Source organism: Panthera pardus, unplaced genomic scaffold, assembly GCF_024362965.1.
Source record: "Panthera pardus isolate Hobbes unplaced genomic scaffold, ASM2436296v1 HiC_scaffold_25, whole genome shotgun sequence".
NCBI lineage: Eukaryota > Metazoa > Chordata > Mammalia > Carnivora > Felidae > Panthera > Panthera pardus.
Window position 1 is genome coordinate 10,960,500 of NW_026526821.1, and position 23,876 is coordinate 10,984,375.

General features: G+C 50.2%; 1 long non-coding RNA gene across 1 annotated transcript; it reads right to left on the reverse strand.

The window, feature by feature from the left end:
* Positions 1 to 600: 600 nt before the first annotated feature.
* LOC109272270 (uncharacterized) lies at positions 601 to 23,588 on the reverse strand. Its single transcript, XR_002082377.2, has 3 exons — positions 23,480 to 23,588; positions 21,764 to 21,909; positions 601 to 724 (listed from the first exon to the last, which is right to left on the reverse strand). It is a non-coding gene; the product is annotated as an uncharacterized LOC109272270 (long non-coding RNA).
* Between the last annotated feature and the right edge of the window lie 288 nt (positions 23,589 to 23,876).

Consider the following 23,876-nt stretch of genomic DNA (forward strand, 5'->3'; position numbering starts at 1 on the left):
CAGAGCGTGAGTGGGGGAGGGGCAGAGAGAGAGGGAGACACAGGATCCGAAGCAGGTTGCAGGCACAGAGCCTGACACGGGGCTCGAACTCACAGACCGTGAGATCATGACCTGAGCCGAAGTCAGACGCTTAACTGACTGAGCCACCCAGGTGCCCCTGCACTTTGTAAACTTTAAAGTGCTGGGCCACGTGGGGTATGATTTTGACGTTTGGGTATCATCACCCTCATCTTACCCAGAAAGGTCTTAACCAAAGACACAGAGACCACCCACCTTCCGAGCCAAGGGAACAAGAAAACATCTCCTCCGGGCTTCTATACCCCTCCCTTTCTGCGGCCCACGTCCCCACAAAGACCCCCACGCTGGAGCCATCCGTCCCCACTCCTCAGGGTCTCCACTGGTGCTGAGCGCAGCCCCTGCAGCCAATGACCCCAAATCAAGGGGGCAGGCATCCATTCATCCCACTGGCAGGAAAACCATTTTAGCATTTTGCTATTTTCATTTCTGCCAAGCCATAGGGGTGTTGCAAAGAACAATTTCTCTCTCTCTCTCTCTCTCTTTTCTTTTTTTTTTTTTTTTTTGCATTTAATAATACATAATTACCTTCCCTCAATCATCCTGTTGCAATGCGTGCTTTTCAATCCAGCGCTGAGGCTTTTTGAGAAATGGGGTGGGGAACGGGTGAGACATGTTTTCAGTGTCCAGAAAGAACCTTCTGCGGTCCCTGGAGGGAGAGTGAGAAGAAAAGGAGGTCACGCTTGTGCTGTTGATTTTTCTGTTCCTTGCGAAAGACTGTCATGAATAAAAGATATGAGGCAGGGGGTGGGGTCGGGAGTAGACAGACCGGGGCCGTATGGCTCCTTGCTCATCACACTCTCTGAAGCCACTGGCCTGAGAAGCGGCCTCGGGGACCTCAATTAATCCATCTCCGTGGGGACAGGGCATCTGACGCCAAAACCCAACTGCTCCTGCTGTTCTGGACCAACATGTTTGTTGCTACTCCGGCCCTCGTTCTAAAATGATGGAAGTATACATAATCCACGGGAAGAGGGGAAAAACACACAAAACAAATATTCCCCGGTGGGCTTAGTATGGCATATCCGACGGGGGCTGGCCTGTGGAGCTGAATCTCAATTAAAGAAGGTTTTTAGCTGTTTTTTTTTTTTTTCTTTTTTTAAAAAAGAGGGCCCCAGTGGGAGATTTATAAAGAAGAGAGAGACGCCTGCCTACATAATGTAGGTTACAAAATAACGAGATTAATGATACAGAAATCTATGTGGGAACTATACTACAAGCAACATACGAATGATGGTGGGCACCTGGCTGCCTGTTAACTGTTTCAGCCACTAGCACCGATGGTAATTGTGTTGCAGCGCTCGGGAGTGATTCTACCCACACCTAACATTTAGTGGAGGGTTACGGTGCTACGAGCACTTCAGGAGTCTTGACTTCATTCCCTGTTCCAACAACCCTCAGGGGTAGGTACTGTCATTGTCCCCATCTGGCCAAGGAGGAAACGGAGGCGCAGACAGGTGCATTACTTGCCCAGGTCACTCCGCTGGAAAATGGCGGGTTCTAACCCAAGGACACTGACTTCGGAGGCCACACGGTCCATAATGATCAGAACAGCAGGAGTTAGGGCAGTGGCTGAAAGTACGGCTCTGGAGGCAGACGGGCCTGGGTGTGCGTGCTGGGTCTGCAACCCTCAATTCTGCCATGGCACCGCAGTATTTAAAACCTGGATGGGGGCGCCTGGGGGGCGCAGCCGCTTAAGGCTCCGACTTCAGCTCAGGTCACGGTCTGGTGGTTTGTGGGTTCAAGCCCGACGTCAGGCTCTGTGCTGACAGCTCAGAGCCTGGAGCCTGCTTTGGATTCTGTGTCTCCCTCTCTCTCTCTCTCTCTGCCCCTCCATTGCTCATGCTCTCTCTCTCTCACACACACAAATAAAGAAACATTTAAATAAATAAATAAAACCTTGGTCAACGCTGGAGATGGTCTGTTTAAACTCCTTGGTTTCCCAAGTACAGACCTGTGGGAGCAAAAGGGAAACTCCTGTGGCGGCTCAGACAACTACACTTGGCAGGTCCCGCTGGGGCCGAACGGGCCCCATCACCCTTCAGCTGGAGGGGGGGATCCCCGACCTCAGTGCAACCCCCTCCTCAGTGGTTCTGCAGCCTGACTATCCCCACACCTGGAAAGGGTGCTGAGGTACAGGAAGCTGAGGAGGACCCAGGACTTCTTGAGCTGCACAGCAACCGCTTAGGGCCTAAGGAATCTGCAAGTATCTGGCATCTCCCTAAGAACCTCCCGGACCAAATCCTGGCGCGTGGGTCAACTCCAAAGGCTCCACTTGGGTTGAGCAGTACCGCATCACCAAGGAGGAAACATAAAACAAAGTGACTCACAGCTCAAAGAATTCCTTGAAAGTTTGATCTTTTAATTAAAAAACAAAAACAAAAAAGCACTTGGGGCACCCGGGTGACTCAGCTGGTTAAGCGTCTGACATGACCTGAGATCAGGTCATGATCTCATGGTTCATGAGTTCAAGCCTCTGTGCTGACAGCTCAGAGCCCAGAGCCAACTTTGGATTCTACGTCTCCCTCTCTCTCTCTGCCCCTTACCCGCTCGTGCTCTCTCTCTCTCTCTCAAAATAAATAAACATTCAAAAAGTTAAAAACAACAACAACAACTTACTTTTTCCCCTCTCGGTTTTCTCACTGACCTAAAGCAGATCATGGTAATACGTACCTCACAGGGCCCTTGGGAACGAGAAATGAAGTAAAGACTTGTGAGATGCTCACAACAGTGTAACTCTCCAAGAAATGTCAGATACGATTATAGTCACTCTATTACCCTCTAACAAAGGCACCCTTAAGATTAGCAGATGCAGTGACTGACGGCTGAAATGATTCACGCGTAGGCAGGCATCCGAAAAGTATGGTTTCGTAGGGGGCCGTGCCTTTAAATGGTGGCTGATATGCTGGAGCGCCTGTGTCGTGCTGGGTATTCTCCTAGGGGCCCAACAAATAGATCCCTCACATAGAACCCTCACAACACACCTATAGTGAAGCTGAACTCCTTCCCATCTCCCCACGTTTCAGCTTTGGGAACTAAAGCACAGACAGGCGAAGTCACCTGCCCGAGTTCAAACAGCCAGCAGGCTGCGGAGATGGGATCCGGTAACCAGTATACAGACCACTTCTCGGAACCACAGACGAATGCGTGTTTCAGGAAACAGCCGCCAGAGACATCACGTAGCAATCCTGCACCCCCGCCATGCCCACCGCACTCAAAGCCTCCTCCTACCACACCGATCCCCTCTTCCTCTCTGTTTTCATTATTTGTTTTCCTTGGTTTTTTTTAGACCAAAAAAAAAAAAAAAAAAAAAACCCAATCCTGAATGAAACCAAGTTTAGTTGCAAATAAAACTGAATTGTCCAAAACCGAAGCATATAATTAGAGAACGTTAATCTCTGGGCAGTTCTCCACTCCCCACCCAGCCCCAAAATATACTAACATTTGCAAAAGAGAATTCATCTTTACCTAAAACTATAATTAAGCGGCTGCTGGCGGTTACCTTGGTGACATTAAAAAAAAAAAAAAAAAAAAGCCTCCACAACAGCTCCCCACACTGGATAATACAAACCAGGCAGCCAAATAAGTCAACAGGTTGTCCAGGAAACTGTTTCCTTGACAACCAGGAAGATGGAGGGGGACAGAGAGTTGGGGAAATGTCAGAGCCACAAACCTACGTTAAAGGAGAAAAAAGCCCCTTTGGCATGACTGAGCAGATCTTCACCTTGTACCAAGCCGCAGCACATTGAACAAAAATGACTCTTTGTGACACGAAGAAGGCAACCGGGGGACATGGCAGAACCCAATCTCCCTTTCGTTGCTCCCGCACTGGGTGAGTTTCCTTTTCAGGGCATGGAGTCTGACTTCGCAAAAGAAGCTCCATTCACTCTCTCACCCATCAGACGTTTGTTGAGCACGTACTACGTGCCAGCACTGCCCATGTCTCCTGGCTCTGGTCTTGCATGGATCTCCATGCTTGGCAACCTTGGCCATGTGGGCCAAGAATTCTGGAAGTGACACATAGAATGTAGGACCATTTTTTTTCTAATTTGAACATCTGGGTTTCTCCCTATGTATTCCCTTTCCTGTCTCCCATTCTAGCAAAGGGTCAGTTCTATGCTTGCTTGTCTCGGCTTCAGAGAGAAGGGGAGAGGCAAGAGGGTTGTAGGACAGAAGCTGGAATGGTCTAGAAGACAATCTCACCACCAGCTTTGTTGGCGAGGACAAATGGCTCTTGGATGGGATTCAGCCATGTCTCCTGGAAAACCAGGAGAGGACATCAGTGCCCCTAAGGAACAGAAAAGGGGAGAGGGAGGGAGGAGCCTATGGCATGAAGAGATTCCGTGAGACCATGGGCCTTTGAGCAGAGGTCCGGGACCCTGGTCCTTGGCCGTGCTGCAGGTGTGTGGAAGAGTGTTGTGCCCCTGGAATGGAATGGTCACAGGGTCCCAGCGTGACAAAGAGTGGCCAGGAAAGAAGCAGCAGACATGGGCACGTCTGGGTAAATATGTGTCTCCAGAGTGAGCACTGTGGACAGATAACTACAGGGGCCTGGCCAGGGCTTCAGGGCTATGTCCCCCCAACCTTTCTTCACCGTGGGGCGATGGTGGTGCAGGGAGTCCCGAGGAGGTGGGCCTGAAGTAGATTTACAAAAATAATGTTCCATGTCTTGTTCTCCAAAGGGCCTGGACAGAGAGCCATTGTTGCCAAGTATAATTTTCAGAGCTGCATTTTCCAGACTACTTGAGAAGTTCCTGCGGCTGAATTTTGCAGAGAAGGGACGGGGCGGGGGGGGGGGGGGGCATCCAGAAGCATCTACACCTGGAAATCCCAAACCTGGTTTCCCTTGCACAAAACTCTTTCACCTCTGGCTGGCCCATCCGTGCTTTTTTGCATTGTTCCTTCTCCAACAGTGCTTTCCATCCAATTACTTCCTGATCGTAAATGAGACTGCCGTGGTGTCCTATTGATCCTTGCAGGGTGGACAGCAAATTCAGGAGTAGCCTCTTTTCCAGCCCAACTGACTCAGACAAACATAACCCATCTGACTGCACGCATATGTCGCCAGCACGCAGGCAACAATAAGAATTACATGGATCTCCGCTGCGCTTTCCCGACAGGCAATTTTTTCATGTGCTCTCTGCCACAAATCTTGTGTGCCACATGCCCATTTTACAGATGCGAAAACCAAGCCACAAGGATGGTGAAGACCTACCCAGGGCGCCCGCAGCCAATTCATTCGTGGGGTGGAGCCCCAGGGCCAGGTCTTCTGAGCCTGACTCCGCCCCGAACATTCTCCCTCTGTTCTCACACCTCGCCTTTCCAATGTGTGGATTTCTCTCCTGTTTTCCTATTTCACTTCTCCCTGCGGGTTTTCTTCTCCTTCTTTTTTGCTTCCTCAAACGCTCCCACCCCCAGGGGACATTTGGTGATGGCTGCAGACCTCTGTGGTGGTTGTACTGGGGGGAGGGGGGGCTGGCGGGCACAGTAGGGCTGGAGATACTGCCCACATCTTACAGCACACGGGACGGTCCCGAGCAACAAAGAGCTGTCTGCCCCAAATGTCAACAGTGCCAAATCTGAGACACCCTGTCACCCTAGGAAGATAAAAACTCTGTTCGTATAAAGACTTGGAACCAGCTATGACTACTTTTGTTCATGATGTTGCTCACACACTATTGCACCTGTGGGGTCCGGGTTATTTACAACAAGAGGAAAAAACGCTGGGAGCGCCCTCACGCTTCAGTCCTTAAGTTCACTCATGTAATCAAGTATTCACTGACTTCCCTCCACGGGAAAGGGGCTGTGGCCCACAGACAAGAGAAATGTCCTGTCCTGAGGACAGGGTCAAGCCCTGGGCTTTCAGCCTAAACGTAAATCCAGGAAATCATCCCCAAGGGCACTGGGGGATGAGGGTCCCGGAAAACCTTTCATGGGTCTTGAGATGGTCCTGCCACAGGGTCTTTCTCTAACCGCGGGATCCATGGGAATATTGCTGAAATTCTTTCATTCCAAATGCCAACAGGATTCACTGCAAAAAAAAAAAAAAACCAAAAAAACAAAAAATAAAAAGCCTCCAGGAAACGCGATTGCACCCACAAGGCACTGCTTACAAATCGAAGACTCTCAGCCTCGAAAACAACCAAAGATAAATTATTTTGCTCAACCACCTTTCTTCCATCACACCCACCACCAGGAAACACAGGAAAAGTCTGGAAGGTGAGGGAGCCCAACGCGATTTGCATATTCAACAGCCCCGTGGAAGGTGAAAGAACATAACCAGAGGTTATCACGTGAGTGGGGGTGGGGGTGGAGGAGGGACCGCTCACCTTCTGAAACACAGGAGCTAAAAATACCGCTGCCACATGTCATTTACAAATTTCAAGGGCTGTTTAGACAATACCATGATCAGACTGCAGTGGATACATATTTTCCCCCCAGTGATTAAACACAGCCTGATTTTTAAGTACCACCTAGCAGCCTCCAGGTTGGTCTGGAGAAACTACTCTTTGATTTCTGTATTTGATTGGCACGCCGGGGGGTCCCAATCATGCCTCCTTCACCCAGCACCTAAAATCAGATGTTATTTGACTGCGGGAAAGGGGGCTGAAAGGAGGCGGGGGGGACAGGAGAGCAAAAGCTTCAGCAAGAAGGGCTTCTCATCAGAGGCAAAGAGGGTACCAGTGCTCCCCACTTGCCTTCTTTCTCCTAAAACCAAGAAAGATGTGTGGGGAGAGGGAACCAGGCAATAAAACGGGAACAGCCTGTGGCCCTGGAAATAATTACATTTTCCCCCTTCACATCGGGGCAGGGGACAGAATAAATAGCTCAATATAATCAGGTGACGCTTTCTGGGACTGCACAAGGTGTTCAGTGAATGTGGGCAAAACTCTCCTGCTTGAGTCTCCCCACGTCCCGGTGGGGCCAGCTGGCTGAGCTGAGGCTGGTTTCTGGGGAAGCCGAGAGATACGTCCAGTGTCTCTGAGTTTCTTTGGGAAGAAGAGGGGGCATCTGGGTTCTCTCTCTGTCTCTCTTTTTTTTTTAAGTAGACTTCACACCCAGCGCGGAGCCCGACACGGGGTTTGAACTCACAACCCTGAGATCAAGACCTGAGCTGAGATCGAGTTGGACGCTTAATCGACTAAGCTACCCAGGCACCCCCGGGGGTTTTCTTTTTAGAGTGGTGGAAAGATTCTAAAATTAGAAAATGGTGATGTTTGCACAGCTCTGTGATTATATTAAAAATTCAGCTGCACACTTTAAAAGGAATTTTATGTATGCAAATTAAATTTCAATAAAGCTGCTGTAAAAAAGAATAAAGAAAACCAGGAAATTACTGTAAATAAATGTGTTTTTTTTTCCCCCTTTAAAAAAGTAGGAGGGGGAGGTTTAGATCCAAGCACTCTAGATTCAAATCCTGCCTCTCCTTCCTTGTAGCTGTGAGACTTACTCAGTCTCCCTGGGCCTCAATTGTCCCATCCATAAAATGGGTATGTTACAAGTGTACTTCCTTCACAGGACTGCCGTGGGGACTAAGTGGGGTGTTGTTTGTGAGGAGCCTGACCCCAGGCAAGTGCCTTGAGCTCTGCATGAATAAATGATCTGTAAGAGGCTGGTGGCTCAGGAGGGGCCTGGGCAGGAAATGGGGTATGTCAACCACTTTCAGGATGGGCCTGCCTGACCCTGTGGTGTGAGTGTGTCTACCCAGACCCTTGCACCAGCAGCTGACCAAGCAAGGCAGCACGAGTAACACCGACTGGCCTTTACTGAGCACTTACTCCGTGGGAAACACCTCACATGCACCATCTCATTTAAACTTTGTTTCAATCCAGGCAATCTGAGACCCAGGGTGGGCCTGGGTGAGCTTGAGAAAGCCAGTGGTTCAATACCCAGGAATTCCGGTATTAGCTAGGCAAGAATTTTACAAGCAGGTTATTTTTTTCTTTTTTTTAGAATTTTTTTTTTAAGTTTATTTATTTATTTGGAGAGAGAGGGAGAGAGAGAAGGCACCAGGGAGAGGCAGAGAGACAGGGAGAGAGAGAAAGAATCCCAAGCAGGCTCCGCAGGGTCAGCACAGAGCCCAACCCAGGGCTCGAACCTATGAATCGTGAGATCATGACCTGAGCAGAAACCAAGAGTCAGACACTTAACCGACTGAGCCACTCAGGCGCCCCTGCAAGCAGGTTATTAAATCATTGGTGGCAACCATGGTAGAAATCAGCCGTGATGTGAAGATTTACACCCAGGAAATCTGCAGCTGTTAGAAATCTGGGTTCTTTCTCCCTTCATCCCTCACCGCACCCCCACCCACAGCCAATTTGTGAGCGCATCATTAACCACCACACTAGGAGGGTCCGTTGGGTCCTCCTTCCTACACGTGGGGATAAGAAACCCTCACATTTGGGGCGCCTGAGTGGCTCGGTGGGTTAAACGTCTGACTTCGGCTCCAGTCACAATCTCCCAGTCTGTGACTTTGAGCCCCATGTCGGGCTCTGTGCTGACAGCTCAGAGCCTGGAGCCTGCTTCGGATTCTGTGTCTCCCTCTCTCTCTGCCTCAGCCCCGTTCATGCTCTGTCTCTCTTGCTCTCAAAAATAAAACATAAAAAAAAAGTTAAAAAAAAACCCTCACATTTTCATGTCACTTTGGGGTTCACACTATGCTTTTAAATCCATCAAAATCGAACAAAACCGTGAAATAAAAATTATTTACATCGATGATGATGAAAGTAGGCTCCAGAGGGAGAGAAACCCCAGGAACTGAGTGCACCACAGACCTTCTGAGCTCTAGCCAGGCCCTTGGGTCTCGAAAGGCGGAGGCCCCAGAGTAAGTGGCCGGTAGGGTCTCCTTAAAGCTACCCAGCGTCTCCACGGTGACAGGCAGTAGGGGCCCCATGGGCTTTGGGACGTGGACCCTCTTCCCCACTCCACAGGCCCTATAGCTCCTCCAGAAGAGTGAGCAAAAGCTTTTCACAGTTTCCACAAGGAGACGGTCTGGAGGTGGAATTTAAGTGGGTGTGAATCTTGAAGCAACTAAAACGTCCAAGTAAAGTCTGACAGAGCCTGGTGCTTTGCATAAGAGAAAGACAATAAATGTTTCATGAATGAATGAGTGAGTGAGTGAATGAATGGAATAATCCCACCTATGCTCGGAGTTTTACAGACTCAACCTCAGGCTTTAAGTCAGAGCTGTGCACTCGTCTGATTTTACCAGTGGCCCCAATTACAGGCCTCCCTGCCTCCATACTCTTTGTCCCCACTTTGCCGTCCCTCCCTCTGCTGGGCCCGGCATATGACTTGCTTTGGCCCGTGGGATACATTAGCAAATGTGATACAAGCACAGCTCGAGAAGCGGGTGGGTGTTCCTGCTTGTCCCCTTGAATGACTAGCTCTCTCTTGGACCACTGCCACCACCATGAGAACACGCCTGAACTGTGAAGAACATGGAAACACATGGAGGAAAGCTGAGCCATCCCAGCCAAGGCCATGCTAGACCACCCAGCCGACCCACCTGCTGACCACAGACACGTGAGTGGGACCAGCTGAGGTCGGGGCACCCGCCCAGCTCACCCTTAAACACATGAGAAATAATAAGAGGTTGCTGCTTAAAGCCACAAAGTTCTGGGGTGGTTTGTTACTCAGCGGTCGCTACCCGATGCAGCCTGCCTGCTTGGCGACTCTCCCAAAAGCTCAGAGGCACCTGCTCCTTTCTCTCTTCCGAATCAGCCACGTCGAGGATTCTGATGAAACGCTTCAGCACGGCTGCTTCTTACCTAACTAGTCAGGTACAAGATCAGCCCCCAGTGAGGAGAACAGACAAAGCTGCCTTCAGCTGAATGAACAAAGATATTCTTGAACACCACCACTCCCTTGGGGAGTACAGTCCCCACAGTTAAGATTCTTAAAGAAATTCTGAAGGAACAACAGGCTTCCTTTCCATTCCTGCTTTGAAAGGTGAGTTTTGCCTGAATCGTTGCTGATCTGTCCTCTCTCTCCTCTCTCTCTCTGCTTGCAGCCTGATACTCTGCCAGAATTAAGACATCATCTAGCGCCTCTGATTTAGCCTTACCCTTCGAATGGGATTTCTTTTCCAGATATGACGTAAAGTCCCAAGATATGCCAGAGCTAGCACTGCCAAAGACCGGCAACATCCAAAATCTGATTTTCAGGCTCTTTCCCAGTCGAGGCGAAAGAGAGAAGCGGTCTCCGATCTCCCTGCTCCAAGGATGGCCCACAGACCAGCAGCACGGGGGCCCTGTCAGACTTTTTGCTCTCAGTGCGGAATTCTGGGCCCCACCCCTGAGCTACGGCATCGGAACGTGCATTTGAACAAGATGCCCAGGGGACGTGGCACGCTCGGGTTTGGGGGGGCACTGCTCTACGACACTGGTCCCCGATTCTCCATCTGCACCTGAATTTGTCCTGATGTCAAGGCCTCTGGGGTGGCTGCACAGGGGGGTTTTAAAACTGGACATCAACCCTCACTCTTGCCGCATCAAGGACACCTTCACCCAGCAACAGAGCCCAAATCCCTCCAACACAGGGCACAGAAGCACACTTCCTACCACCAGGCTTGAAGTCCCTCGTGTACGACCCCGACTTGCAAGGGTTTTCTCTTCTCAAGTACAGGCTGGGTATCTTGAAGGGCTTCTCGACACCCCACGGAGACCCCAGGATTCATTCACAAGTAACGCTTAGTCTTGCCACAGGATTAAAGGTTTCAAGGGATTCCCTTTTGATCCCGACATGATAGCTCCTTGCCTAAACATAAGAGCTTTGCTGGGAGTAATCTCCATGGAAATCAGTAACCCAGTTTATTAACAAGGAAAAAAAAATACTCCTAAGGACATTTTAAACTTTTAAATAACGTTGCAAGCGAATAACAAGGAAAACAAAGCATTTTTAAAGCGAACAAGCCCCTATAGCAGACATGAAATTTGAACTACAACGCTCTCTGAATTTTAACAATCCGATTTTAAGCTCTTAATAAGCCCTGGAAATCCAGTTAATTTAAATTACTGGCCACACACCAACACGCTCCCTGAAATAATTCACACCTTCAATCGTCTCGGGGAATGTATTTCCCCCCTCCCCAAAAAAACCCAAAAAACGTATATGAGGTTGTTTATATGCTGCTTCTGCTGACATATGATTTTCTAGAAATCTCTGAACTTTGGGATGAAAAGACAATTGGAAAACAGACCTCGGTGGTGTTTCCAAATGACTTTTTGTCCCCTGTTCACAATAACCTTTTCAAGAAGGAATCAGTGAGGCTGAAGGTGACTGTAATTATATAGCTACCAGCACTGAAAAGACAAGACTGTGCAGTCACAAAGATAAGACACGAGTTTAAAATGTTTTAGGTAACATGCAAATGTATTCTGATTTTTTTTTTCCCAACTCCTTTTAGAAGAAAAAAAAAATCTTGCTTGAAAGATGGTCTCGAGGTGGAAAATTGGAAAACTGAACCGTCTCTCTCTGCCCAAGCTGGGAGGAAGCAGCTTTTAAGGGCCAAGCCTTTAATTCTAGAATGTGGTCAGCTGGGTCGCTGGCGTGACTGGCTGGTGCCGGGATCACAACCACCCCCCTTTTTTCTAATTCTGCCTCCTGATTTTCCCCCTATGGAAACTTTGCTCCTTTTCTCTCAGTCTGTGGAGGCTGGGGACTGCTGACCTCACCTCTGACCCCGAAGGTAAGCCTCTGATCCAGCCCTGGCCCATCCACTCATTTCATTCTGAGGTTCCTAAGGATGGGTTCAGGGGTGTGGCATGTGACCTAAGCCAGTCCCAGTAGCGGCATCCCCAGGAAGTCTCTGGGAACTAGTAGGGAAAAAAAGGTACTTTCTTTCCAGTGAAGATGCTTAGCTGGGATGCAGAGGATGTGGCAGAGAATAAGGCTGGAGACCACTTCGCCAGAAGAGCCAATACTGAGAATGAAGAAGAACACAGTGAAAGGCGGGACGTCAGTGAGCCCTGGATCCACACAGTGGAAGGCGGGACGTCAATGAGCCCTGGATCCAGCCGTACCTGAAACCTCCAGATTCTAAAATAGGAGAACTAATATATCCCACCCCTCCTCTTTTTTTTTTTTCCTTCTCAACCAGCTTTGAGTTTGATGCCTGTCACTTGCCACCCTAATCATCTATCTGCTTCTAGTAAAACCCCCTCATGGTTTTCACAGGAAAGTCAAGAGAAACCATGAATTCCTGACCCAAAAATCTCAAGAGATCATCTGGTCCAGCCCCTTGTGTCTGAGCATACGAGAGGACTAAAATGTTGTAAACTGTAGAGTCTCAGCAAAGATCCCAAGGGACTCAGACTCTGCACCCTCTATCCAGAACCCATATGACAACATACTATTAGAGCCTGAAGATGCACCATACGTCTGTAGGTGGCCTGGGAAATATTCTTCTGGCTGACAAAAAAAAAAAAAAAAAAAAAAAAAAAAAAATCCACCAACGAAACCAACATCCTAATATTAGATTTCATGTGCTACCAAGTAAACTTTTTCTCTTATAGAACGAATTGTTTCTATAGAAACGAATGCTTTTCTAGCAACCCAATCTCTATTCAGGTTGCTATAGGAACAGTTGAGAAATTGGAAAAATGTAGAAAAAGGGTAAATGACTGTTCGATGTCTTTTTTTTTTTTCCTGGAAACCCACAGAGGGCAAATGCCTTTTTACTTCTGAATACCTTGGTCCTTGGAACAGGCTCTGGGAACACTTGGGAGTATGATTCTACTTCTGTTGCCTTCTTATTCCCTGGCAAGGGTTTTATCAAGTGGTTGAAATTTAACTTAGAATATGGCAAGTTTTACTAAGAACCACCCTCTAGAGATCATTTTCGAAGACCAGAGGTACAAAAGAAGAAGGTACAGAACTACGGATGCAAAAGCATAGTAATAAGTGCTGTTGACCACACAAATGCTGCAGATATTGTCTTTTGGAAAGAAACCCTTCATTTGGGGAAATATAAGTGCACAGTTTCATGCGAGCTTTGTTATACACAGTAAGCCCATGCGGCATGCCGCTCAGGCCTTGTGATATCAGTGGCCAACACACCAGGGAAAGTTTTCCTTTCTTTACTGGAGAGTGGGGAGGAAATACGAACACGGTCCCTTCTCTATTACCCTGTTTCTGGAATCATCTACGGACAAGTAGGGTAGGATATCTGTCTGATGGAGAGAGAATTCTCTCTCAAGTCTCACTAACTGCAAAAGCCAGTAGATTGGAGAGAGCGAGAGTCACAAAAGCCAGAGAGTCATAATCACCAGCTCAAACCATAGAGCCTTGGGTGAGTCACTTCATCGCTCTGAGCGGGCCTATTTGTTCCCATCTATAAAATGGGGCTAACGAGATCGGTATAATATGGGTCCCAGCTGGCACAAAGTAGAGTTAGCAACCCCATTTCACACTAGCCTCGTGTGTCTCCTTCAGAAACCAGATAACGTAAAGGGGTGGAACCGGCAGTGTGTGAAAGGCAGTAGAGAGCAGTGGGGTCTGTGGCAAAAGTCAATGGCAGCACGCTGCTGTAAAAGAAATGCAAATATTTTTGATGCCTTGTCTGTAGGCTAGTTTCATCTTGGGCCCTGCGACTGAAACCCCTCCATCTGCACCTGCTGAGGACTTGGGGTTGAACTTTGTCCGCAAGTGGGATTAACACAGCCAGACCTCCGACAGAATGGAGCCTCTCCTGTGGAAGCTTGGTCACCAGGGGGAGGGCATCTGTGGCAAGCCTTCAGGGTGAGAAGCGAAAAGTCTGACCTGTCAAGACAGCCCGCAGCTTCTCACCGCCCCCCCTCGGCCTCTAGCCTGGTCCAAGCCACGGTCACCTCTCGCGGGAAGGGGCACACGCTAGGCAGCGTTCTCCAGAAGAACAGGACCAAGAGGATGCATACGGAAAGGGACACGAGGGAGTGGTCCACACTGTTATGGAGGCTGAGACCTGCCGTTTTCAAGCTGCAGGCCAGAGCAGCCGGTGCTGTAGTTCTGATCCAGACCCGGAGGCCCAAGAACTGGGACGCTCCTGGACTTGCTCTCGGACCCTGTCCAAGTCCAAAGGGCCAAGGCAGAAGGTGGATGTGCCAGCTCGAGTAAGAGCAGATTCGCTCCTCCTCTGCCTTTTCAGACGCCCCCTGGATAGATGCTCTCCGCCCGCAGTGGTGAGGGCAGGTTTCTTTCTCATTCAGTCTTCTTCACCAGTGCAAAGACCGATCTCTTCCAGAGACACACTCAGAGGTAGTGTTTCGCCAGCTACGTGGCATCCCTTGGCCCAGCCAAGCTGACGCGTAGAACTGACCTTCACAAGGCAGTTGACTCCTCACCGGTCTCCCTGCTTATACTCACACCCCCCACGGCCCATCCGCAATACACAGGGGGGAGGGGCAGAGAGAGATGGGGACAGAGGATCCGAAGCAGGCTCTGAGCTGTCAGCATGGAGCCCGACGCGGGGCTCGAACCCACGAACCATGAGATCATGAGCTGAGCTGAAGTCGGATGCTCGACTGACTGAGCCACCCAGGCGCCCCAGGAGGAATCCTTTTTAAAAAAAAGTTAAAAGGTGTCTGGGTGGCTCAGTGGGTTAAGCATCTGTATCTTGGCTTTGGCTCAGGTCATGATCTCACAGCTTGTGAGTTCAAGCCCCACTTTGGGCTCTGTGCTGGCAGCCTGGAGCCTGCTTGGATCTGTCTCCCTCTCTCTCTGCCCTTCTCCAGTTCACTTGCTCTCTCTCTTGCTCTCTCTCTCAAAATAAATAAATAAACTTAAAAAGAAAAAGTTACATCATGCCCCTTCTCTGCCCCAAACTCTCCAATAGCTTCCCGTCGCCTTCAGAATACAAACCAAAGGCCCTAACTGATCCTCCCTAACCCTGGCACCCCACCCATCTCCCACCTTCTCCACTAGCCACGCTGGCCCTCTTGCTGTTCCTCAGACACACCAGGCATGCTCCTGCCTCAGGGCCTTTGCACTTACTGTTCCGTCTGCCTAGAACATTTTTATGCTAGATGTACACGTGGCTGGCCCCCCGGCTCCTTCAGGCAGTTAGTCCACTCTTACCACTTCCAAGTAAAAGCCTTCCTTTGGCCACTCCATATAAAATGACAATACTCCACTGCCGGAACTTAGCCCCCTTCTCGCTTTGGTTTTCTCCATACCACAGGTTATCAGCTGACATATTTATCCGTCTCTCTCCCCCATTAGAAGACAAACTCTATTGAGGGTAGGAATTTTCATCTCCTTTGCTTCCTGCTGGATTCCTGGTGCCCAGAACAGCCCCTAGCACAGAGTAAGTTCCCAACAACCCTCTGTTGAATGACAATTAATGAAGCCAGAGAACTGAGATGCATGGAGGAGAGTGTGTCAGAGCAGGGAGAAGGCACCAGAGCCCATGCTAGTTCCGTCTCCCGGGGCCGATAGTCACGCATCAGGCCATTCATTCAACGTGCAGGAGCACCTACCACCTGCCGGGCACGAAATGCTGCAGGAAGCCTGCCTCCAATACAGCTTACTCATTAGCTGGGGGAGACAGACAATAATGAGTAAACCTACAGGCAGTGAGATGTGCGTGAAGGAAAAAATAGCCCAAGGTGAGTAAAAGTGGGGCAGAGGGAAAGGAGGCTTGGTGTTTCGATCCAGGGGTCAGGGACAGCTTCTCCAAGCAAGGGATACTCGTACTGAGAACTGGTAGAGTGAGCGAACCAGGTGCCTGGGGCACAGAGCCCACAAACCTCCCAGATTCCCTCCACCCCTTCCTTCTCGACCCTCTCACTCGATCAAAGCCCTGTGTGTGCAGGGATGCCCCGCCCCTTTCAGGACTGAGAGCCACCCACACCCCAGGTGAGGGACCTGGAAGGAGGAGGGCCCAGCTCTCTTCTGTCTCCCTCTTAGTCAAGGCGTTCCCCACAGAGAAAGCTACTGTCTTCCGTACTTCTGGGTCGTGTTCCCTGGCCTGTTCTTCCATTCTTTGGTATAAACTCATCTTTCATTAAAAAGGCAATTATTTGAGCCAAAACATGAAATTTCCTGGTCCCCTGGCTAAGCTTGGCCTTGGGACCATAAGTTCAGTGTTGTGCAGAAATTCTTCGAATGTTCCTTAAGTGGGGGTGGGGGGGGGGTGGGAGGGTGCCTGGGTGGCACAGTTGGTTAAACATCCAACTCTTGATCTCAGCTCAGGTCATGATCTCACAGTTCGTGAGTTCAAGCCCCATATCAGGCTCTGTGCCATTAGCACATAGCTTGGGATTCTGTCTCTCCTTTTCTCTGCCTCTACCCCACTTGTTCTCTCTCTCTCTCTCAAAATAAATAAATAAACTTTAAAAATTTAAAAAAAAAAATGTTCCTTAAAGGGACCTCCCCTAAGAAGTGGGTTCCTTTTGCCCTTTGCCCCTTCTTCCTCCTGATGCCTGGAATGCAGACATGATGGCTAAAGCTTCAGCAGCCATTTTGGGCCATGAGGCAAATGTAAGGGCCATGCTACAGAAAAATAAAAGTGCAGGACCTTGAAGACCAAGGAGTTGCCAAATCAATGTGAGACTGCCAACTTCTGGACTTGTTTTACATGAGAGAAAAATATACCTCCATTTGTTGACATTACTGTTATTGGGTAGTCTAATCCCAGCCGATACACTATGACCTTCATGGATCCCGGACACATGCCTTCATGGGCTCCTTTCTTCATTAAAAATATTTAAAATTATGTTTTACGACTGTGTTGGTGTAAGGACATTATAATCTGGGCTAGATTCATTATTATGTATTCATTATTATGACATTCCTATTTTTCTTCTGATTTTAAAAAATTAAAATGGAAACATTTTTGCGGGGTCCCTAAAAGCATCATGGCCTCATGCCTCCTGTGCCTAATGGAGACGTCCACCATGATACTCGTGCCTTATCTTGCTTTGCCCCTGATAGAACTTGACGGGGCAGGTAACATTATTCTTCCTGTTTTTCACATCAGGGAACTAAAGCCAGAGAGGTTGAGTCAATGTCCAGATTTGAATCCTGGTAAGTACAACTCCAAAGTCTACACTCTCAGCTTTTGACCCTAGGACAGGAGCTATTTTTAGCCCCCAAAGGCAATTTTGGGAGAGCTATTATTATTACGAGTGCAAACAGCTCTGACAACTTAAGAAAATAGATCTGATACATGGTAACAAAGCATATTGGACACAAAGACCTTCTGGTAGCTCCTCGTTATTTTAATCCACAAGATAAACCTAACTATGAGACTCATCTCTGCAGGCATGGTTTTAAATCCCCATCTTTTAGGGATTGGATTTATTCATCCAACTCCAGAAAGAAAATAACTCCACTTAGCTTGACAGACTCCACAATGAAAAGTAAATTATTTTTCTGGAAATGACCCTAAAAATAGCACGGAATGGGTCTACGCACAGATACCAGAGGCAGTAAGACTGAATATGTTAGTTTTAAGGACATGGAGACTCTTCTGTGGGCTTGAGGGAAAAAAAAAAAAAAAAAAAAGCACTTGATTTTCTAGGTAGCACGATAAATCACTCAGGGAAACAACTCTGGAGTAAAAACAGCGTGAACTTTGAGAGGACGGCAGAGTTCTCCATCCATCTTGCACGACTGCCCCGACGGGAGCCAAGGAGAAGTTCATCGCTAGGTTTATTTCTTTTCACGTCCTCTTACCACAAATTAGCACAAGGGAATGTTAATGAAAAAAACGCCCAAGGATGGCTTAGGCCTGGCAATCCACCGCCTTGCAGGCAGCCATGTGCAAATGGCTGGTTTCTTGAGAATAGCTACAAATCATTGCCCTTTACGTCGCTTTTTCTCTCCAAGCCCGGTCCCAGTAGACAATTTAGGCTCAGACAACGGCATTCTGTTTAGTCAGTCATCCATCCGGCACTTATCAGGTGCCTTCTGGATGCACCGCCCCCTATCAGCCACCAAAGGCCACTACGAGGGTCCCACTTTTGGAAAGGGGAGCTGGCGTTCCGGGAGGGCTTGGAATACACAGAGGGATCAAGGGCACCGTCCTTTCCCCGACCAGAGGATGAGAGGCAGGAGGCTGGAGCCAGGTGGCCCCTGGTTTAAATCCCGCCTCCACCACCTGCAGAAACAATTTGGGCAAATTAACCTAAGCCTTGACATCCCCATCTGCAAAATGGGGACACTAAGAGTAACTTTCTCTCAGAGTGAATGGGGAGATGAGACGAGGTGATACGTGTAAAGCATTCAGCACACGGCAAGTGTTCTCTCGGTATTAGCCGCACGCTGTGCGCACGGTGCATGGCAAAGGGAAACGCGGGGAGGGCTTCTGAGTCTGGGGAGGAGGCCTGTGGGGACCCAGGCACTGGTTAACACGGGTGTGCTCACTTTGTGGCAAAGTCACGAGGCGACACATGCGTGACGTACTTTCTGTAAGTACTTGAACAAAAAGTGTACGTGCGACAACAGAATGCCTAACATCCGGTTGGAAAATTGTCCGCCGTTCGGCCACATAACACACCTCCTCACCTTCCCCCCAAACGTCTGTGAGGCCCTTTGTGTGCACAAATGTCGAGTTACCCTGCGGGTGGGGGAGAGAAAGGCTGGTCAGCCGGGAGGGTCAGAACGAACCCGGCCCCTGGCACCACACGGGATCTGAGACGAAGTCTAACTATAAACCTGGAGAGATGGATTCCCTGCAGCCGAGGGTGGAGACGTCGTAGGCAGAAGCTGAGCCGTGCCACCTGCCCGCACCCTGCCCCCGGACACGTGTGGGGTCGACTTTGGGGAGGGGGTGGCCAGCTCCCCCAGCCCAGAGCACAGACCCACATCCCAGGCAGACCCTGGGTCAAATAGTAATTCTGCAATTTACCGCACAGATGGCCTTGGACAAGCCCTGGCACCTCCAGGCCTCAGTCTCCCCATCTGTAAAACGGACACTCACCGTGCGTATGTGCAGGCGAGAATCGCAGAAAGTGCCTGGCACGCGGGAGTTCTGCCAGCAAAGGCAGCTCTTGCTATTGAACGAAATTAGACCTGGCGGAAGACAGCGCCACGAGAGCCTGGAAAGGCCGGGGGGGCCCGTTGAAACCACTTTGCTCTTTTCCCGTCTTCCTGGCAGAAGCGTCCACAAGCTAAGACGTGACCTTCACGTTAATAGTTTAAGAAGAGTCGCTGTTCCCACACGCACAGCATTGCCGTCCTCTCCGAGAACTCGGCTGCGGCAAAGGGGACGGGGGTTGCGGGGGCCGGAGCGCACCGGCGTGTGTAACAGAAACGCGGATATAATTAAGAGGCGGTTCGTCGGCAATAATTAGGCACTGGCTGGTTAATTCTTTCAAGATGCTAAACAGCCCTTCCCTGGAGCTACGGTAATTGACTCTGTCAACGGCGTTGCACACTGTCGTCGAGAGACTTCCGCCTGGACAACCTGCTGACTCATTTTAACACGCGCACACATGCTCACTCTCTTTGCTCATTAACAGACAGGTCTGAGCAGAAGTGCTGGGCGCAGGGGTGGGGGGGAAGAGAGGTCTGGGGAAAGGCTAAGCAGGGAAGAAGCGCTGTCCTCAGGGAGAGCAGCAGAGGGAGAAAGAGGAAGCCAGATGAGCTCCCACGCTGGCCTCAGACTGCCTGGATTCAAACCTGCTTTCACGGCTTCCCAGCTATGTGAGTGACCTCGAACAAGTCCCTTAAACGCTTGGAGCCTCAACGCTCCGTCTGTGAAATGGGGATAAATACCTTCACTTCAAGTGGGTGTTGCAAGGATTCGGAATAACACAGTGGCCAGTGCCTGGCACTGTGAGGGTGTTTAATAAACACTGGCTGGGGGGGGGGGTGTCATAGGGGCTCAGTCAGTTGAGCATCCAACTCAGGTCATGAACTCATGGTTCATGAGTGCAAGTCCTGCATGGTCCCCCCACTCTCAAAAATAAATACGCCTTTAAAAAAAATAATAAAAACTGGCTATTTGCTTGCACAGAGACGTAGGCTGAGCAGTGATAATGTATCTGGGACAAAAATCAGAGAAGACTGCCCTTGATCCAAGAGAACCGGTTCCACATTTGCCTGCTGCATTGAGACTCTGCAATGTGACCTTAGGCAAGGTCCTTAATCTCTCTCTGCCTCAGTTTCCTCTTTTGAAAATTAATAAAGTGATAATACTTCCCCGGGAGGGTTGCATGATGAGCAAACGAGACGGCTCCTGGCACATAAGAGCTTCTCAAGAAACGGTGGGTCCGTGACTTTGTCTACCTTCAAGTTTGGCTTTGGAAAGCCTTCTCTTCAGACACCAGTGAGCAGGCAGCTGCTGACTGTGGATTTCACAGGTACGAAATTAGCAAGTGATTCCCCCAAGGAGCCCAACCTACCTTGAATTTTTTATCAACTCCATTGCTTGCCCTTTCTGGTTCCATCCCAGACTTCTCCCAAATTGGCTCAACTTGTCTTAGAAGCCAGATAGGGGAGCGGAGCCTCAGGATGAGCCCCCACATGTGGTGGGAGGAGGGGGAGGCATCCCCAAGTGAGCTCCCACGCGGTCACCGGGATGACAGCCAAGGTGACGGGAAAGTCCCCTCATGATCCAGGCTGACATTTGCTCCCCTGCCTCCCTCACAGTGGAGACAGGGAGGTGGTTGCCACCATCCCGCCTCCTGTGCCAGGAATTGGGGGTAAGGACGGGAATCGGCTTCCAGACATATCAGAGGGAGCCCACCCCAGCCTCTGCTCCCGACTCCTAACCCTCCGGGCCGCCGCTGCCTGAGTCGTCGTTCTACAACACAAACTTCACCGTCTCATCCATCTGCGCACAAACATCCAGTCGCTTCCAATGACCTCCAAGGTAAAGCCCACGACCAAGCGCAGCTCACAAGGTCCTTTGTGTGATCTCTACCAACCCCCTCAGATTCACCGACACGGCTCCCCGCCCTAGGCTTTTGCTGTGCAAACCTCTCTGCAAGCACGCTGTTCTCTCCCGTGCCTTCATGCATTTGCACCTGCACCTCTCTCTTCCTGCAAAGCCACCCTCCTTCTCCATCTGGAAGAGTCCGACTCATCCCTTAGTACCTAGCTGACATCACCTCCTCGTGTGACTTTCCCACCCTTCCCCCAGAGTTAGCTACCCCCATTTCCATTATGCATTTCCATTATGCTTTGTGAAGCTTCATTCATTCTTTCTCTCTGTATTTACTCAGCCCCTGCCGTGTGCCAGACACCGAGCTAGACCCTGAGGTCAGAGAACAAAAAAAAAGACCAACCCCTGTGCCGTGCAGCCACAGTCCAGTTGCTGGAGTCTAGCAGAAAAGACAGGTTTGCCTGATGGAGACACACAGGGCACTGGGAAAGCCTGGGAGGAGGGTCTCAGCCTAGTCTGGGGAGCAGCAACCCCCCCCCCCGACCCTGCCCAAGGATGTGCTGTTTAAGCTAAAATGTACAGAATGGATAAGCACAAGCCAGAGGAAGGAGGGAAAGACAGAAAGACAATCACGGTCATGACCCATGATGAGACAGGAGAGACCCTGAGCCCTCCTGGAAGGGAAGGAGGCAGGGTGGCTGGAGCTCAAACAGTGAGGGGGGGAGGAAGAAGGGCACGATGGGGTGGGAGAGGTGCTACGGGCACTTGCGAGCGGGAGAGGGCCTCTGGGGCCAAGCACAGGATCGTGTCCTAAGGGCATGGGAAGCCGGGAGGACTTTTAAATGCAGAGAAGAGAGCTGCTCGACGTGCACGACATACACGTGTGTTAAGGTCACTCTAGCTGCAGCGTGGACTCTGGTGCGGGGGCCAGTAAGAGCCGCGGGCGCACAGCTGGCGGACCAGCCTCGTCATCCGGGCAGCTCAGAGCGGGTAGTGGCATTGGAGGTGGAGCATGGTGAACGGACCTGCTCGAGACAGAAGAAGAAAGACTCTGGACTTAACAAGGCACTGATCTGGGGGAAGTGGCGGCGGGTGGGGGGGGGGGGCGCGGGAACTGAGTAGGATGTCCGGGCTGCTGTTCTGAGCTGCCCGGTGCCCGGTGATGGTCACGGAGATGGGCACGGCCGGGGAGGATCAGGCTGCTGGTGTGGGAAGCCAGGTCCCGGTCGGTTCAGGCTCTGGGTCTTGTGCACCTGATGCTCGCTGGCCTGTAGATACCCGAGGGGGAGTCCCGCAGGCCCCCGGATACAGGAGTCTCTGTATATATTTTTCCGGTTCCTGGAGGCTCCCCAGTCAGAAAGAGAGGGGCCGCGGGGCTGCTTTCACTTGCCTGTTTTCCTCTCCAGCACCTGTCATCCAGGTGACCCATCCACTGCCACTCCGCAGTTAGGCCAGATGCCCCCTCTGTGTCCCATGCAGCAAAAAGGGAGGAAGCCCCCTCCCAACTCACTACTGAACAAGCCACTGAAGCCTCAGGTGGTGTCTTGAACCCTACATATCCCCAAATGGCCCCTCCAGCTTGTACCTCTAACTTGTTCAGGCAGCAATGCGCCCAGCACCAAGGGAGATGCAGTAGCATTGTAGACCCATCTTGCTAATCCTTTTCCATTTTGTCAGTGCATGGGCCGGGCTGGGCACGTGACCTGCTTCTAGCCAATGAGCTCGAAAGGGAGGTCTGTGGGGGGTTGTAGAAAAGCCTGTTCTCCCTGATAAAAGGGAGAGTCACAGGAAGAGGAAGACTCTCGCTACCTTTCTTACCTTTCCCCCTTGGATCACACCCATAGGCGGATGTGATGCCTGGAGCTGCAGCAGCTATTCTGTGACCATGAAGCAATAAGCCTAAGGATGAAAATCCACCCCGCTGAGGGAGGTGGAGCTGAAGTATAGAAGCACACCGGGTGCTCGGTGGCATCACTGAGTTGCAAACCATAGGACCATCTATCCTTGTTAAGGAAATAATGGCTGATCTATGATTTCAGCTATTGTTGGTTGGGGTGTCTCTTACTTGCAGCTGAAAGCCATACATCCAAGTCTCCATTTATCCATCATCTCACAGACTAGAATGCCAGATCCTTGAGAAAAGGGATTTTTGTCTGTTGTGTCTGTTGTGCCAGAATGGTGCCTGGCATATAGGGGGCGCTCAGTAAGTGTCCAGTGAATGAGTGGATCTCAGCATCCATGCCTCATCACCAGTTTCCAGCCACCTTCATTCGGAAAACCAACACCATGAGCACATCAGCTCATGTCAATACTGCAACGGTAATCGCTATTACCAACTGCTGATCATGCGCTAGGACTGTGCTAACCCTTTACAGGTGCTATCTCTTTGAATCCTCATGACTATACTCAGAAGTAGGAACCGTTGTTATCTTCATCCCAAGGAGAGGGAAACTGAGACTCAAAGGAGACAGGTGATGCACCCAAAGGCATCCAGCTGGAAGAGCTGGGATTCAAAACCAGGCAGTTCACTCCAAATCTCGTGCCCTGAATTGTCATGCTACACAGCCTGCTTAAGTCAGTAGCAGCCTTACCTACCCATGGGCCTCTTGGGGCAGCTGAGACACAGAGTCAGGGGAGGCGGAGCAGAGTGGAGGTCCAGAGGTGAGGAAGGAGCGTGCCTTACTCCAAAAGTGTATCGTCCCTGGGAGGAGGAGGTAGTCAATATCATTAATTCAAAGACAGCTGGTCAATATCATTAATTCAAAGACATTAATTCAAAGACATCATTTAAGGCAAAGCAATGAGAACCAGAAGTGGGTCATCTCAAGGTGTGGGAGAAACAGAGACAGAAGGTAAAGACCCCACAGCATAGACTCCAGGGTGGGCTCCACACTTTTTAGCCACTGCTTCTTTCCACCCAGGACTGCCCTACCCTGCCCTGCCAGGGGCGCTTTGGGGGTAGAGAGTCCCATGGTGTCTGTGACATATCCAT